This window comes from Lynx rufus, unplaced genomic scaffold (genome assembly GCF_022079265.1).
Source record: "Lynx rufus isolate CCGP_SWC_20201006 ecotype Redwood Valley unplaced genomic scaffold, mLynRuf1.p SCAF_3, whole genome shotgun sequence".
NCBI lineage: Eukaryota > Metazoa > Chordata > Mammalia > Carnivora > Felidae > Lynx > Lynx rufus.
Window position 1 is genome coordinate 147,415,435 of NW_025814845.1, and position 13,295 is coordinate 147,428,729.

Consider the following 13,295-nt stretch of genomic DNA (forward strand, 5'->3'; position numbering starts at 1 on the left):
CTTAATCACCTTTGGTTTTGGAGAATGAAGATCAAGGAGATAACATTTACAGTTCCAAAATCGTTTCAGACTCTTTGTGGGACTCCTAAAGAAAGTAAAGAGGAGGGGCACCTGGGTGGCTCAGGCGGTTAAGCATCTGACTTTTGATCTCGGCTCAAGTCATGATCTTGGGGTCGGTGAGTTCGAGCCTGGCATCGGGCTCCATGCTAACAGCTCAGAGCCTGCTGGAGATTCTGTCTCCCTCTCTCTCTGCTCCTCCCCCTGTGCGCTCTCTCTCTCTCTCTCTCAAAATAAATAAATAAACATTTAAAAAGAGACAAAGAAAGAAAGTAAAGAGGAGAGAGAAAAGGCACAAAGCCTGGGAGAACACTGGTGGGGGATAGCAAGCAGAGATGCTGGCTGGTCTTCCATGTTCTCTATACCACGTCAGTGGCAAATTATTTTAATCACTCAAGGAAACAAATATGCTTCTTTTTAAAAAATTTTTTAATGTTTTTATTTGTTTTTGAGAAGAGAGAGACAGAGCATGAACTGAGGAGGGGAGAGAGAAAGAGGGAGACACAGAATCCGAAGCAGGCTCCAGGCTCTGAGCTGTCAGCACAGAGCCCGACGCCGGGCTCGAACTCACAAGCCGTGAGATCATGACCTGAGCTGAAGTTGGACACTTAACCAACTGAGCCACCCAGGTGCCCCTAGGATACAAATATTCTTCTTAGAGAACCCTTGATTTATCAGACTAGTTGCTATTCTAAAGTAAAAACTGGAAGTGTGTTTATTAAAGAGGTGGTGGGGAAATGAAAAAGGTATTATGCCCTCTTTAAAAAAAAGAGGAGAAAATCTGAAAATAAATACAGTGCTTTCTCTTACACATACCAACAAAATCACAAGAAATAAACACTTAAACCATTCCCCAAAGTAGGACAATCTATGGATTTCAAGATTTCTTGCTAATTGGTGTCCATTCACTTCTTTGGGAAGACTTATGGAAAGTAATGGATACTCTTTGGTCCATCTCAGTCCTGCGGTGGTGGGAGTTGCAGACTGTATTTTGATTTTTCAGAAGGAAAACTCCAGGCCCAGGCCCTGGAAGGTGCAGAATAATAGGGCAGTCTTCTAACAAAGGCACTTGTAAACTCTTTGGAGAATTATTGATCCTTCTCTCTCGGATCAGGAACGCAAATGAGCTCTTCATCCACCTGTAGTTAATCTAAAATACAAATCCCTCCTTAGAAAGTTCATGTAAGAGAAACGATATTTGTAAAAGGATCTTCTCATGCTTTTTATACTCCAATAACATCATACTCTTGAAGTTGGAAGAAAGCAGAGGTCATCCAAACAAGAGTCTCCTCTAAAATTCCCTAAGAAGTAATCACTTGCTAAATACCATATGGGGGGAGAAGTTCTACCTTCATGAGATTATCATTTCTTCTTTATTCTGAGGTAAAGCCTGTCTTCCTTCACGATTCCACTCATAGCTACTAGCTTGACCTCCTACAGTATTAGAATTTTCTATTCTCTCTGTCACATAAGAGTCCTTTAACATTCGAAGACACTTAGGCACACAGAAGCCTCTTATGTCCTGCTGTTTGCGGAGAAAAGAATGTGGGATTTGGGGGTCCGGCCTAGATTCAAAACACGGCTCTGGCATTTACCACTCCCATGGACCTGAATATAACACTAAATGTCTAAGCTTTGATTTCCTTAATGGAAAGGAAAAGAAATAACACCCATCCCATGTAGTTGTTAAAGGGGTTAAATAAGCCAATACATGCAGAGTGCCTTTTATTGGAGGTACTTAATTAATTGGGGCTAGTCTAATTATTAAGGCTGTGGCTTCAAGGCCTCTCCTTCCATCTCACTTGTTTTTCTCCTGACACAACAGAGCAGAACTCCGCAAACAGTGTATCACAAGTGTGCCAAAATCTTATCATTTCCTATGGGTGCTGTGGTGATCTTGGCATGTACGTGACAGAAGCACCTTGTTCATTTGTATGTCCTCTCCTGGGTCCGGAAGAGTTCGTCAACATAACAAAGGTCTCTCTCCTCGTCATGTAAATATTCTCTCGTTATCAGCATTCAAACAACAATTTCTGTTAGAAACAAAATATTCTCTAAGAGAAATACGTTAGTTCTTGACAGTGTATTAGTCCCTCAGGCCTAAGAGTGGCCCAGCAAGGCATTTCCCCCCGACTTGTATCCTACAAATATTATCATTTTCTGGGGTCACCATGGTATTAAAAAAAAGTTCAGACAACACTGCAGTTGAGTTTATTAATGTCGGTCTTATTGTGCGGTACTAGAATTTAACTAAATGTTATACTCCAGAAGGTTAAGAAGAGTAGAGAGCCTTCATTTTTTCTAGACACGATACAGGATTCCTCTGCTACCCCAAAGTAGAGTGTACCCCCCGAAAGCTTTCAGAACCCCAAATGACAGAAAGCAGAGAAGCAATTACCGTTAATGTCTATGGAAATTGTTTTGAGCATTTCCAGATCCAAAAAATAAACTCCCTTAAGCTTTTCTGATTCCTTAGGACACATCTTGCTAACGGATGCACAGAATAAATTAAGCCAAAACACAGACACTCACCGTCACAGTTCAAAGCCACAGTGGCTTGAGGCTGAGCTGCTGAGTGTAGATCCCAGGAAGGGGCTTGGGGTGGCCACTCTTCCTCTCTGCTCGGGGCGCAAGCTGCTCCTGGAACAGCTCACTGCAAAATAAATGTTGAATGCTATTTTCGCTCTCCGCCTTTTCCGTAAAAGCAAAGTCCTCTAGAGGTTTCTTTTCTTTAGTGAAAACAGGGACAGTACCATACTCCTAATGTAGGTTTTTCATAAAGGAAAAGTAGTGGAACGTGAACATTCAAAAAGTGAAAGATACCTGTACTTCTCTGACTGAAGTTTAAAATGGTATTTGGATTGTGGAAGAGCCACTTCAGACCGTGAGCTAACATTGACCTTGCAGTTAGTGAAAACTTCTAGCAAGAATAGAGATTCACTCATTCATTCAAAAAATACTTATTTTAAGTCTATTTATTATGTGTACTATTCTAGGTTATGGGGGACAGAGCTTTGAACAAAACAACGATGTTCCTTCCCTCATAAAGTTAACATAATAAAAAAAAACCATTAAATAAAGTCAATGGGTATCTACAATATGATTTGAATTTTAAAAACAAAGCAAAAAAAGGATTCCCAAATTGCTGCCTTGGCTCATTTCAGGACAATAAATATCAGAGCCCAAATGGAACGAGAATCAATTACTCTAAAAAATAAACTCTTAATATTTTTTCCTATGCATTTAATATAAATAAACGCAAAAGAATGCACAATAGTTGCCTGTGACATGACTAGCATTGTCCCTTTTTTTTTTTTTTTAACGTTTATTTATTTTTGAGACAGAGAGAGACAGAGCATGAACGGGGGAGGGGCAGAGAGAGAGAGGGAGACAGAATCGGAAGCAGGCTCCAGGCTCTGAGCCATCAGCCCAGAGCCCGACGCGGGGCTCGAACTCACGGACCGCGAGATCGTGACCCGGGCTGAAGTCGGACGCTTAACCGACTGAGCCACCCAGGCGCCCTGCATTGTCCCTTTTATTGTGTATCATAACATATACCATCTATACCCCACTTACTTCAGCAGCCACATCTTTGTTACATCCAAACAAACTGACGTAATTTGGACTATCTTTCTCCTAACAACTACTAGTCATTCTTCAAAGAGAATAAACACCAAAAATCTCTTTATTTCACTCTTGATAATGATGTTTTTGCATACTTCTGCCTATGGTATCGCGGCAAGATTGGTTAGGTTGTGACACAGTGACAGACTCCAAAATCTTAGTGGCTTAAAGCATCAGTTTGACTTATTTCTTGCTTCTGCTCTATTTCTAGTGCAGGTTGAAGTCGGACTCTGCCTTTGATAATCTCTCCGGGCTCCCAGCTGGCTGAACAGCTGCCGTCTTAAATATTGTCAGTCACAGAGCCGGAGGGGAAAACGGATGTGGGGAAGGAGACACTGCCTTTTTTGCTTTCTCTAGCCAAAGAAATCACTTGCCACACCTAATTCCGAGCGCACAAGGAAATACAATCCTACCGTGTGTTGAGAAAGAGAGACAGCCTGGAATATGTGAACCACCATAATGATTATCACAGGAGTTCCATTCACTGATTAGATTCTTCCCTCCCAAAGTAAGATTACTTTCAGGTATTCAGAATCTTACTTTGACATTTATGCTAATGTGATCAATTGGTACAATTTATAATAGTGCGTTAAGTTTAGGAAGTTCTTATATTATCTGTCAGGTGTCATCATAAATCTTGAATATATTCTCTAATTAGACATTTCACTTTTTTAGTGTCAAAGAAGTAAATCATTTTGTACATTTAAAATAGAATGATATTGATATAAGATACTTAGGTCCCTGAAAGGTGTGACTAAGTCTAGAATGATGTGGGCTTTTCACCTTGAGCTGGAATTTTCTCAACCGCTATAATGACATTAATTAACTGTAATAAGGGATTATTAAGCCATCTTTGGAATTTTTCTGATGCACCCCCATGCATAAACCATCTAAACCCTAATCGTTTTAGAAAAATGTATGAGATACTCGTGATTTTTCCATAAATTCGGTTTTAGCAATTTACTGATTGTGGATGATTTGGGTTGGTCTGAAGACACTAGTGGCAGAATATTTTTGTGAACTCCTGCTCAGTATTGTATGTGGTACTGCTGGATTCCTTGTAACTTGAACCACTGTCTGAAATTCAGTTTGGGAAGAAGTGTCTAGCTAATAATAGTCTATTCAGACTTGTCTCTCTTTTGTAAAAATTCGGTTGCAAATAACATTGCATTTTCTTTGTACCATTCACCTTCTAAGAATCTGATTTTGATCTTCCTCCCATGGTTTCCTATAGGCTTTCTGGCTGATGCCTGTTTTGTTTGTATTGATGCTCCCTCCATTGCTTGCACCTTTGATAGAAGTGAAGATGTTTTCTCTTATTCTTTGTTTAATCCAGAAGGCTGCACTGTGCACTCTCTTCTGTTACTCGAGCGAATTTCAAACGGTCTTTCAGAACTCCCACATGGGGATGACAATGAAAGTAGTCAGTAATTGTTGATGAAAGCTTTGTAACTTCTGCATCATATAACAACATGGAATTGTGAAGAACAAAAGCTGGTCCCGCATCCTTCTTTGTATTCTGAGAAGGCTTACAGGAACCTCAGGTAAAGTTTGAGTAGCTAGTCTTCCATTTAGCGAATGCAATATAAGACACAACCTGATAAAGTTAACGACATAATCTAACAAACTGAATCCTCAAATGACTAGAAAATATTATCTCTTACTGATAGGTTTGCTATTCTGTTTCTGAGATTATAAGGAGTGTGGATATTCCAGAAGTTATTTGTTGGAGACAGTTTACCCATAATTGTATTCATTGCTGCCACAAAGTCTCCATAAATTATCCATTGTTCATTATGAAATTGTTATAATTTTTTGAAGGCTTGAGTTATAAATGGTTATTTGTTGGGAGCATAAATTGAATCTAATGGTTTGTTCAACTTATTTATTTGTTCCCTACTTCATTAGTTTTGATGTAACTTACAAAGATACTACAGCACCAAAAGAAAATAATAATTGAGAAAATCCAGAAAATAATTGAGAAAAATATGAATGAGGAAAATAAGACTAGGATAGCCATTACAACCAAGAATATCACACACACACACACACACACGCACACGCACACACACACACACGCACACACACATTAAACTTAGAGCCCCATTCCTTATTTTGTATTACTAAATTTTATACCTAAATTGCAAAAATAATGAAGCTTATTAAATCACATTGCTCTCCATAAAAATGCTTATTAGTAATGTAATATTTAAGAGTAAAAACAGAGAAAGAGAGAGAGAATAGCTCATGATGCAGTTAAATTTTCTCATCTTTTTCTTTATGATTTGCAACTTTTGTGTTTTTGATAAAGACATTCCTCCAAGGTCATAAAGATAATTTTTACATTTGCTTTTAAAATTCTTGAAGTTTTGCTTTTTACATATGAGCCCTTGATTCATGTGGGAAAAAAAGTTTTGTTTTTTTAGATTGTGACGTAAGAATCCAATTTCTTTTTCTACATGGAAAAATCAATTGCCCCTAGTCCTTCTAGTTGAGGGAAAACAAGTGGGAAAATGAAATTACCACTGTGGCCAAGATTGAGACAACTTGGTACCAAAAGCTGAATTCCAACCTTAGTGAAGCATGGAGAATGCCGGGGATATCATCCTGGAAGGGTCACAAGGCAGCTGGGAGCTATTGCCTTGACTCATAACTTGGGATTTTAGACTTTTCTAATTCCCTTACACATAATAAATCTTCATTATTTGGGGCTTCACTAATTCAGACATTGTTAGAATCCACACAGTTACTCTGCTAAGTTTGACTTTCTGCCAAGAACAGTGACAGAGACTGCAAACCATCTTAGTAACATAAAGGAGGATGTTTACAAGAAAATGACTATCTTCAAATACTGCAGGGGAACTTGTTTGTCTATAATAGTATGCTTAAATATATGTTAAAGTCAGTCCATCTCTGAACTCCCACTAAGCAATTATGATATTATTACACGTTGCTATGAAAGAAATGAGAGTTTTCAGACTAATTTGCAATAGCTTTTCTCCCGGAGTCCAATATCATGTTTTTTAATAGAAACAAATACACTGCAATACTATTTAATGCGTTTAATAAAATGGAAAATAATGCTGTGGTTACACTTTAGTTCCCAAAGCTAATTGTTAATTTTTCTAATGTCCTGTTGGTAACCACTCTTAACACTGTTTACCCAAAGGGGACACTTCGGAGGAAAACAATTAAGATGCACCAGAAGTGTCAAAACCCGTCAAAGCATCTAACTTACTAATCACTGACCCACCCTGGTTTTGCTGATTTCACTTATATGCCATGTGTTTTAATTATCTACTGTGTAACCAATTACCCCCCAAACTGAGCAGCGCAGCTTACAACAGCAAACAGTTATCATCTCCCACGGTATGGGAGGGTTAGGACCCTGGGAGCGGCAGAGCTGAGCGTTTCGGGGTCAGCTGTCCCTTGAACCACAGTCATCTGAAGGCTCAACTGTGGGAGGATCCACTGCCAAGCTCACTCACATGTCTGCTGGCAGCCTCAGTTGCTTGCTGGCTGCCAGCTGGAGCCCTCGGTTCCTTGTCACATGGGCTGGTCCAGAGGCTGCGTGGAGCCTCCTCTCATACTATAGCCTGCCTCCCCAGAGCAAGTGATCCAAGAGCACTGGGTGTGAACCCGGAGGTGGGGAATATTGGGAGCCTCTTTGGAGGCTTTGCTAGTGCACCATGGTATTACTAGGTAGATAGATAGATAGATAGATAGAGATGATATAGATATAGATATAGATAGATATAAATGAAAGGAAATAAAACATAATATAGGGAACCAGAGATGTTCACTCTGAAGGCTCAGAAACACACACACGTTTTTTGTATACTTTCAGTATACAGAACAGTGACATTTATGTATACTTGAGTTTGCTTCTGGGTCTTCTACTTCAATCCATTGATCTGTCTGTTGTGGCATTATCACTATTCTGGTTTTGATTACCATAACATTATAACATATTGTAATATCTGGTAGAAAAAAAAACAGGAAAAAAAGTTAATTTTTAACGATAAAAAATTGTGATTTTTAAAAACTGGCTTTTATTTCTATGCTGAAATAATTGATTCCGTCTTCCTCCCCTCGCAAATTCAGTGGTCATCAACAACTTATGAAAAGCAGAAAATAATTTTTTTTATTTATTTTTCTTTTAAGTTTACTTATTTATTTTGAGAGACACAGAGACAGCATGAATGGGAGAGGGGCAGAGAGAGGGGGAGACAGAGCATCCCAAGCAGGCTGTATGGGGTCAGAGCAGAATCTGATGTGGGGCTCGACCCCATGAAACCGTGAGATCATGACCCGAGCGGAAACCAAGAGTTGGACGCTTAACCAAATGAGCCACCCCGCCGCCCAACATAGAAAATTATTTTAAGAACTTAGAAAAGGAGTGGAGGATAGGAGCTAAATAATCAGTGGGGGGGGGGGAATATTGAGTGAAGACATGAATAATTGGTTCTAAGGACAAGTCAACAGCTATATATGTTTGGGGAAATATGCAGAATTTGGATATGCAGACACAGGTATGTCTGCAGACACAGATATGCAGAACTTGATTGAAGAAAAGGAAAAAACAAGATGGTAGCAAGATACTCAACTATATTTGAACCTTAATATATTGGTTTAGTAAGTTTTTTATTTGTGTCTGGCACTCATATCACATGATTTTGCTGTTGCTATATTCATTTCCACACAATAATAAAGCATTAGTGGCAAACTAGAAAGCAAGGATATTTGCTTTCTCATTCTCCTACCCACTATCTCCCTTTACCAACTGTATCACACGTTGTGTGTTGATTGCTATGATAAACAACCCCCAACCTCAGGGACCTAATGCAATACAGGTTCATTTCCTGCTCCAGTCACGATCCAGTGCAAGTGCAATGGGAGGGAGAGGGGGAAAAATATTCCATGTACTTCCTCAGAGTGGCCTTTCCATCCCCCAAACCTCAGTCTTTCCTTGAATTCTGTGCATCCGATGCTCAAAGGAAAAGACAGGACTTGGAGGCCTGTGCAAGATGATTTTTAGGGGCAAACCTACAAATGGTGTGCATAATTTTCATTGGCCAGAACTCAGTCACATGACCCCAAGAAGAGCATCTAGGAAATATGCTAAAGTTGTATGTGTCCAGGAGGAAAAGAGGAGGGAGGAGTCTCTGTGAGGTACCACCATTAGGCTCCCTGCAGGATGTGAATGTGTGCTTTGATGAAACTCCTCTCATAAAACTCTAGTATTCAGTTTTTCAATTTATAATTTTCTGGTATTTTATGCTTTGAAACAATTATTCTTAAAATTTATAGAATTAACAAAGGACTTTACTGAATCTTGGTTAAAACTACCAATAATCTCAGGGGCATCTGGGTGGCTCAGTTGGCTAAGTATCTGGTTCTTGACTTTTGCTTGGGTCATGATCTCACAGTTCTGGGTTCGAGCCCGGCAACAGGCTCTGTGCTGACAACATGGAGCCAGCTTGGGATTCTGTCTCCCTCTCTCTGCCTCTCTCTCTCAAAATAAATAAATAAACTTAAAAAAAAAAAAACTACCACTAAGCTCTGAACTGGGTGGTAGACAATAGGCCCCAAATAAAGACAAAAGACGAGTCTGGAGCTGCTGCGAGTTACTGAGTGAGGTTGTGATATTATTAAAATCACTTGTGCTTAAACTCTGGGCAATCAGTGAATGCAAGTTTATGGAAACTCTAAATGGTAATGTTCCTCTTTTAATTCACTAATCCTAAAGTATGAGCATGCATATTTAAAATGATGCACAGTTTTGGGGGCACCTGAGTGGCTCAATTAAGTGACTGACTTGATTTTGGCTCAGGTCATGATCTCATGGTTCGTAAGTTTGAGCCCCACATTGGGCTCTGCACTGATGGTGTAGATCCTCCTTGGGAGTTTATCTCTCCCTCTCTCTCTGCCCCTCCCCTGCTCTCTTTCTCAAAATAAGTAAATAAACTTAAAAAAGAATAAAATGATGCACAGTTTTTTAAAATGCCTACTTGTATGCAGTTACAAATTCTTATCCATAGCACCTTCTATCTGCAATCAACATTTTTAAAAGCACATGAAATAAAAACAATTTGCACTTTAAAATTTACATATATAACACAATGGATTCAATAACCCGGCACTTGAGACTCAAGAAAAGAGAAATGTAATGAAAAATTCTGACTTGTAATACCGAGATTTGAAAATTAAAGAAGCAAAACAAAATCCACAGCATCAACAGATTTGAACTATTTTTCCCCTTGATTGATTTGCTTGTCTTATTAAGCATTAAATGACTTATGAAATCAGATATCACATATTCATTTGCAATGTGTTATTTAATTGACCTATTTCTAGGCAAGAGACATACCTTTAGTCACTAGGTGGATTTCAAAAGGGCAATTGGTGGCTGAAATATGATTTAATGCTGAATTAAGGAATTGCAGTAAGTTATTTCCTCTACATAACATGTCTGATTTAAGATCTTAGCTTATGTAATTGAGGATTTTCTTTAGATTGTATGGACAGATTATTAATCTCCTGTTTTCCCAACTTTGGTTAACAGTAACTGATTATTGTACAATTCTATTTATTATATTTCACTTTTCCTTTCTATGCTCTTAAATTGCTGTTCCCCAAAAAATTTGCTTAATTTTTTTCTTATTATACATTATCCATAAAGAGTTTCATGGAGAGCTATGCTCATTAGCATTTTCTTTCTATTTTTCTTTCTTTTTTTTCTTTTTTCCTCCCTTCTTTCTTTCCTCCCTTCCTTCCTTCCTTTCTTCCTTCCTTTTTAAACATAAAGAATTAACTAAGATGAATCATGGCAGTGAATCTCCTTGTTAATTCATGATGTGAGCCTCTATGGCATAACACTAAGTGAAAGATGCCCAGAAAAAGAGCATTTTCACACAATTCTAAGAGAAAAAAAAAGAGAGATTTGAAAATGTTTATAAAATGCAACTTTAAATTTTTTAGTAGAGGTAGTGGTAAGAAGAATGGCTAAGAAATATTTTCCATAACCATTAATCATTTCATTCCGATTTTCCAGGCTATAAACCCCTTAAGAACAGGACTTTGCATCCTCCGTCTGGTACAACGAGGCACTCAGTATTTGTTGAGTGAATGTATCAATGAAATCATATAAGAATGGTAAGACATGACACCTTAGCATGTTTCAAATACAACAAGAAACCCGTTCGTGTTGAGATATGAAAATTGGTGTATAGCATGTTAAGAAGAAAGCTATATAAATTCCCTTAATACTATGAATAGGTTATTTAAGTCCTTTTAAAACAGAAGGCAAACTTGGGGCATCTGGCATATGGTTGGCACTCTTATCTTTCAGCAAAGAGTAATTTGGTACCATAAAATTGACATTCAGGGGTAATCTTTTTTAAAAATCGAAACTCCCCGGTTCTCTTATCCTTGGATATGATCCCGAGACCAACTTAGTTGCTTATTAAAACATTAAGCCATCTGTAGAATGTCTGTTTGCAGACAGACCATCTCATTTAGTTCTGTCCCCTTTTTTCATCGCATTAGTGTAAACAAGCCCTCCCGTAACCACAGCTCTGAGAGTGCCATAAGCAAGCACTCAGCACAAAATTCACTTGCCCATTGAATCTTCGTTAGCGCCCGGCGCAAGGCGTGTATGCCTTTGAATACAGCAGCTATTCACAGACATATGTTGAAGAAGTTGAAGAAGAGCGTCAAGTAGGAGAGCACTGGCTTCTCTTTCCCCCACTCTACATTTAGGAAAATAACTATGTGTGCCTTCTTCACATTATCAGGTGAGATGAGGCCGAGGGGATCTAAGCTGAAATATGCATATTCTGGGGTATTTAGCTAAAGCTAGCGCTCTCTGCGGCTTTCAGTCCGTACCCATTGGCAACCTGTTTCCCTCCCTCTCCCCTCGTCTTTAGGATTACTTCTAAAAGCCTTGGTTTGGTGTAGTGATTGCCCATCCTGGAACACTCACGCCAACCTTAAGGACTTCTTTCTCTTCTTTACCTCATCTCAGGCAGTCTGCATAGGCTCTGCCGCACACCACCTCTTTGATTGGGTAACGCCCATTAGTCTGTCAGTGTTCTCTTAAACACCATGCCTTTCAGGAGGTCTTTGGATATACTAGATTAGGGATCATTAGGTGCCTCCACGGAATCATGCCCGGGATCTGAAGTATTTCTTATCATAATACACATTATATAATTTAATGCCTACCTTCCCTCTGGGCACATATGCTTTGTGAAAGCAGGGGATTTTCTGTCTTGTCCACAGCTGTATCTCCAGCACCCATGCCCAGTTTACAACCACTTCACTAAATTGAACAAATGAAACATGTCTTCCGCTTGAAATAGAAGTAAAGGGAACCCTGGACTGGAAGTTTGTAGGCATGGGTTCAAATCCTTACTACCAGCACAATGGGCTTTCAGGCTAGGTTACTTTGACCCTGGTCCCCCTCTTCCAACAAAGCAAGTAAAATAGGTTAATTTAGCTTGCTCGTATCCAAGTTTGTGAAGGTAAGAGACTCTTGCACTCTAATAAATTGAGGAGAGATACTTTGGTGCAATGTGGCTGAGAAGACCAACAATCAAACAATAGTCTTTCCCACAGTCTTTCCCACATCGTGAGGACTGCCCTTGATCGTGCAGTTGGAGCTGCTCAGTGTTAACAGGCTGGGCTGCAGGTCTGCCTGTTGGGGATACACAGCCCAGTGATTTCCCAGCTTCCTGACCAGAATGGGCCAAGAACTACATCTCTCTGTTGCTTCCCCTGCAGTGCACGCAAGACAGAATCATTTTTGTTATTTTATTTATGAACTCTAGCCATTACCCCTCGGCGCCAAAGCAACTGAAATGTACATTTGTGGGTCTCTATGATTCCCATTTAAAGTCTAACGAGGTCAGTCAAAACTGGCCAAATTCACCACTTATTATTTATAATTTACATCCTACTTCAAAAAAGATGAAGCAATTTAGAGTAACGCGTGGAACAGGCTGTTTAAATCAAGTAGTGACAACAGAAAAGCTCAGATACCGTTAGAAGAGAGGGAGAACAGTACAGCAGGACATCTGATCACTGGAGCAAACAACATATAATAGGGCTTAGGGTCCAAACATGTAAAACATGGGGTACATGGAACACTTACTGTAGGTCCTCAATCCAGAGTGTTTCCTTCCTCTATTTTCCTGCCCTTTACCTCTATCTTGTAGATGTATGAATATTTTTTTTTTTAGATAACAAAAGGGGGAAAAAAACCAATTCGTAGTTCCTCAGTGGTAGGCCAATCCAGAAAAATTTGAATTAATTTCTTCTTAGGTGTCATCCTTTCCAGTTATTCATTTCTTGGTTCAATAATTAAAATACGCCCAATGGTCAAATTACATGATGGAACGAGTTATATATATAATGGAAGTTCAGTCACATCTAATTCGTAATAATAACAAATAGCTCAGCTGGTGTGTTTACGGTCATCAGTATTCAGGAAAGAGTTTATTCCCAAAGTCTGTGCCCCACAATGAATGCTAATGTACATCAGCCGTTGTTCTATGGAATCATCCAAAGTCTTTGTAGATAGGATTTTTGTTGAAGATTCTCATTTTCTTTTA